This window comes from Lolium rigidum, chromosome 3 (assembly GCF_022539505.1).
Source record: "Lolium rigidum isolate FL_2022 chromosome 3, APGP_CSIRO_Lrig_0.1, whole genome shotgun sequence".
Classification (NCBI taxonomy): Eukaryota; Viridiplantae; Streptophyta; class Magnoliopsida; order Poales; family Poaceae; genus Lolium; species Lolium rigidum.
In genome coordinates this window covers 251,759,102-251,764,739 of record NC_061510.1, presented here as the reverse complement: position 1 = coordinate 251,764,739, position 5,638 = coordinate 251,759,102, and positions in this window count along the sequence as shown.

Here is a 5,638-nt window from a genome sequence, read left to right as displayed (position 1 = left end):
GGTTTCTCCTGCCGATCGGTGTCGTCGTCGGTCCCGATGGGGATGGAGTTCAATAAAGTGGCTCGGGATTCGTCGCCGGCGGTCTGTTCTCAGGTGGCCACCGACGGATCTGGGAGCTTTGGTTCCTTTCGGGGCTGTTGTAGCGGCGGCGACGGCTTCGAGGTGGATTTTGTGCTTTGGTTCCGCCGTGGCATGGATGGATGCTCCGCCGTTGATGTCGAGCCAAGGAGCAGCTTTAGGAGTGAGTTGCCGGGAAGATGGCCGAGTTTTCTTCCTTGTCCTTTGCTCTGGCTGTGTTTTCTCTTTTCTCTGGTTCTCTGTGGTGAGTTCGAAGAGTTGGTCGGCGACGCCGGGGACGATGTCCCGGCCGATACTCTGGAATCGGATTTCAGTTCCTTTCCGTCGGGACAGGCATCTTTGCGGCTCTTAAATCCTCTTTTGGAGATGGCGTTCGCTAGTCGGGACGCGCTGCGTTCTTTTTCCTCTTCTTTGCCGCAGTGGATCGAGGGGTGGAGGAACCTGGCGGGCGAGTGGCCGTGGTTGAAGACGAAGCCCTGTGCAAGTTGGAACCTGAGGGACCTTTTTGTAATTTCTTTATTTCTAGGGTTCCTTTGTACATTTCTGCTGGGCAGCTGTTCTAGTCTCTTCGAGTGGTTTGGGTACGTGTTGTACTGAATTCTGTATTTTAATACATGTACTCTTTCGCAAAAAAAAAAAAAAAAAAGATGCAGATTTCTCAGGGTTTGATTACGTTTGGCTTTCCCTATTTTTTTCTGTTGGACGTGAGGGATAAGTACACGGTATATTTCCATATCCTAACAGACACTATATTTTTAGGAATTAATCTTGGTGATTGGCCTTGATTTAATTATGCCCAGCTAATCTACATCGTTGGTTGTTTGTTATTTTAATAATATAATAGATATATTCTTTATTTTCTCTATTTTTGCCAAAGCGAACCCATCAAATGCAGTATTAAATTTTAAGATGCTAGCATATTTCCTTACAATTTAATCAAACCCAAAGACGTGAGAGACATTTATCGCAAGAGAAATGAGAAGGAGCCAATACTGTAATGTATACAACGTCGCCACTAAAATAGGCTATAAGCATGAATATCTTTGCTGATTGACCTATAGAATCTAAAATATAGTACTACCTCAGAGGTAATATTTTCTAGCGTTGTTTAAGTATTTCTAAAATTCAAAGATAATCCTAAAAGGTGCATACATTTACTGGTTATCATCAATAGCACTTATGCACACCATTGTAGAACACACTCTCACTAAATCTGAAAATAAAGTTGAGTATATAAACCTGAGTATGTACCTAATAGTTTGAACTATTCAACAATAAAGCGCTGCTAATCCAGGGTAGCCTGGGAATGGTCAAGCTGAGTTTTCTAGATCCTATAAATTCACATCGGGTATCTGAACTTACTTTCCTGTGAAAAGATGAACCAATCATTTTGATCAGACACCTGAAATAAAAGGACAAACAGGTTAATAATTAACATCTGGTGGCCTTCCTATTCGTCTCACCAACTAAACTGTCAGAAACCATTGTAGAACGTACTGTCACTAAATCTGAAAATAAAGTTGAGTATATAAACCTGAGTATGTACTTAACAGTTTGTACTATTGAACGATAAAGCACCGCTGCTCCAGGTAGCGTGGGTATGATCTAGTTGAGTTTTCTAGATCATATAAATCGAGTATTTGAACTTGCTTTCCTGTGAAAAGATGAACCAATCATAGTGATCACACACCTGAAATAAAAGGAAAATATAGCTTAGTTAATTAGCACCTGGTGTTTATACTGGCAGAAAACATGTAAGTGATCTAACTGAAAACTGACCTTCCAATTCGTCTCACCAACTTAACTGCTAGAAGCCCAAACAGCCGGCGAAATATTATGGACAGAAACAGATTGTTTTTTCAACTCCATCTCCAACCAAAATCCATAGATCCCTGTCAATCCTTGGTGGTCAAAACGTACTGACAACACAACGACCCTGCTTTTAGATCTATCCAACACAGTGTGAAAATAGAACACATAGCTATGTCTAGATGATAGTTACCTGGGCATCGACACTATCAGAGAGCCCAGAAGAGGAGACCCGGCCAAACTTACATCATATTTTCGTGCTTGCTTAGCCTTGGGATGGTGCCACCGTAAACAATCTCCAAAGTACACAGAGGACGCCAGGAGGAAGAGAACTCGAGGCATCGTATCGGCCAGGCACATAGATAAGGAGAGGCGACAGAAGATCCAGCTGAACCGGCGACGGCGGCCGCGGGAGAGAAGCGGTAGATCGAACGTGGAGTCAATTCAGAGTAGGTTTGTGCATGGGGACTTGGGGCAGACGTAGCCAAGAAGGACACCGTAGATGTGTATATCCAAATCAGCAGCACTGGACGTTAAGTTAATCGATCGTGGCTGTTGTTGTTGATTTGATTATTCATAGCTAATCCGCACCGTTGGTTGTTTGTTGTTTTAATAATATAATAGATGGCCAAGGGGGCTCGCAATTTTGGAAGAGCCTACACAGAGTGAAACACCTCTTTAAAGTAGGGGCTAAAAACCTGGTGCGTGATGGGGCCCGCACCAGCTTCTGGTTGGACTGGTGGACTGATATTAGGCCACTCAAAGAGAAATTCCCGCTTCTTTTTGCTATCTGTGATGACGAATCAGTTTCGGTAGCTACTGCTTTACAAGGGGAAGGGTTAGCTATTTTTCCGCCGTTCCTTGGACCAGGAAGGCACGAGGCAGTGTAGGGAATTGTGTAACTTGGTTGATGAAGTGGAACTGGTACATGGAAAGGACTAGATTCGATGGCAACTGGACAACACTGGAATTTTTTCTGTTAAATCGATGTACTTCAAGCTGTCTCAGGGCATGTCGGTGGCACACTTCAAGGATATGTAGGAGTCTAGGGTTCCCTTAAAGATAAAAATCTTCTCCTGGCAGCTAGCGCTGGACAAGCTTCCATCTAATCTTCAGATTGCCACTCGACGGGAGGGTGTTCCTTATGTGGTGCACCGGAGGATGCAGCTCACATTTTGTTTAACTGCTCCACGGCGCAATTCGTTTGGGCGGTGTTGTGCCAGTCACTGGGGTGTAACTGGAGGCCAGCTAACTTCCCACAATTCCACGCAATCCTATCAAGCTTTGCGGGTTATACTCGCCGTATCCTATGGGTTTTGTTCTTAGCGCTATCCTGGGCATTGTGGACAATCCGTAATAAACTTACCATCGAAAGGAAAGTCATTAACCACCCTGCTGATGTTATCTATAAAATTTTGATTTTTCTGCAGCTCTGGAGGCCTAAGTTAAGGGAATGGAAAAGGAAGGGCTAAGGTGGATGGAGGGCGAGCTGCGGGAGCTATACGCGTCCATGAAGCAAGAAATTGAAGAAGTGAAGCTCTGTGTTGACCCAGACCCGAGCCCCCCCCCCCCCCCCCACCGCCCCCGTGCTGCCTGGTGTTTGGAGTATCGAGCGGATGGCTCGTGCTGGTAAGGTGTACGCCGCAGCATGTATGAGTTGTAACTCCGAATCCTTATGCTATACTGGGATTTATTAAGTTAAAATCGGACAATAAAGTTGCCTTCTATATAAAAGAATATTTTTCCCTGTTAGCATGACGATGGCCTAACAATTTGGCAATCTACCTTGAGAAGGTTGTGACTCTGGCCACAAAGAGTTCAACCATTTTCGTCTTAGCCTATCGGGCGCTCGACTCAGGGTAGTTTCCTTTTCCTGGAAACATATGAGGTTAGAGCATCTCTAACAGTAACCGAAAATTTCGGAACCAAAAAACTTGTATTCAGTTTCTCGAAAACGTGGCTTAGGATGATTTTGTAGCTGGCGCAGAACAGAACCCGTAAAACACAAACTAAAAAAACGCAATTGAAATGTTGCGGGAAAATTCATCGATAAACATATATAGATGGTAGTTTGATGCTCTGATTGAGCATCAAAATTTACATAATATATACTACAAACCTAAATTAGATACTAGCCCTAACCGCACGAGCTGATTCCGAGCAAAATGAGGCCCGATGGCCTCTGCGCGCAGCGCTGCCGGTGGTGGCGGAGCATGAGCGTCGAGGCGGAGGACGGCGTCGACTTGGAGGATGGTGAGGAGCTCCTACTCGGAGTCAAGCTCGACGATCTCGAGCTTAAAACGGCGGACGCGCTCCTCCCGGCGCGCCGCCTCATACTCCCGCACTTAGCGAACGATGTTGGCCTCCTCCCGGCGGAAGCGGGCGCGGACCTCCGCCTCCGTGATCGCCGCCACCTGCACCATCGCGGTGTCCTCCTCATCGGAGCTGTGGACGTAGTCTCCCGCGCGATGGCGAGCTCCTCATCCTCGGAGTTGTCGTAGACGGGCGGGCGCGGTGGGCGGCTCGAACCACCGGAGGAGGATCCCTCGCCGCCATTCTTGCCGTACTTGGCGAGCTTTCCTGGGGGGCGTGAGCCCCCAGTTCGTCCACCGGCCGAGCGCTCGCGCTTGCGCGCGCCCTCCGACCGGTTGAACTTGCGCCGTTCCGCCTCCGTGCGGAACATGGGGGGCCGTGGCGGCGAGTCCCCGCCGCCCAATCCTGCGTTGCCCCGTGCAGAGCTACCACGCAAGGCCATGGCGTCGCGGAGCTAGGGGCCGAAGCGTCGCTACTGCACGCTGGATTCCTCGCCAGGGAGGTGGTTGGTGGCGGCGGAGCGGTTGGCAGCGGCGGAGGGGAGTAGGGTTTGGAAACCGAACTCCCCTCCGCGGCCCGTTTTAATACAGGGAAGCCGCCGAGTTTCTCGGGTCCCCGAACTCTGTTTACGGGTCAGGTCGTGAGTTCGGGCTCTGTTTTGGGTCTATTTCGGCCTGAACTCGTAAACTCGCCGGAATTTTTCGGTTCGGCTCATTTTTCAGTAATTGTTAGAGTTGCTTTTACTACATCGTCTTACTAAGGATAATCTTGTAAAGCATAATTGGCAAGGTAGTAAAAAGTGTGTCTTTTGTCATCATGATGAGACAATCAACCATCTTTTTTTCCAATGTCAATTTGCGAGATCTATATGGTCAGTAACCCAAATAGGTTCAACCTTGTATCCACCTCAGAGTGTTGCCAATATTTTTGGCAGTTGGCTCAATGGAGTGGATCGTAGGTATAAAACTTTTATTAGGGTGGGGGCGATTGCCATTATTTGGTCGCTTTGGCTATGTAGAAATGACAAGATTTTCCAATATACTAATTCTTCTTGTTTGCAGGTTATCTACCGATCCGCCGCTTTGCTCCGTTCGTGGTCTTTGCTTCAGAGGCCAGAGAGTCGAGACCTCTTTATGGAGGTATCTACATGGTTGGAGGAGGATGTGGCGAAGGATATTTTTTCCCAACATGGATGGCGGCGTAATCTACGGATAGAGTCTTCTGCGTCTTAGTCGTCGTCCCATGTTGTTAGAGCATGTCTAACAGGCCCCGTATTTTTTCACCCCTTAAAACGCGAGTAGAGGGCCCTGTATTCAGTTTTCACCGGCCGAAAAATCATCCGAGCTAGCAGACCCCGTATAACTAAACTGTAAAAAGGAATATTCCGAAAATATGCCAAATTAAAAAATCCCCTTCTCCACTTCTTCTTCCTCCTCCC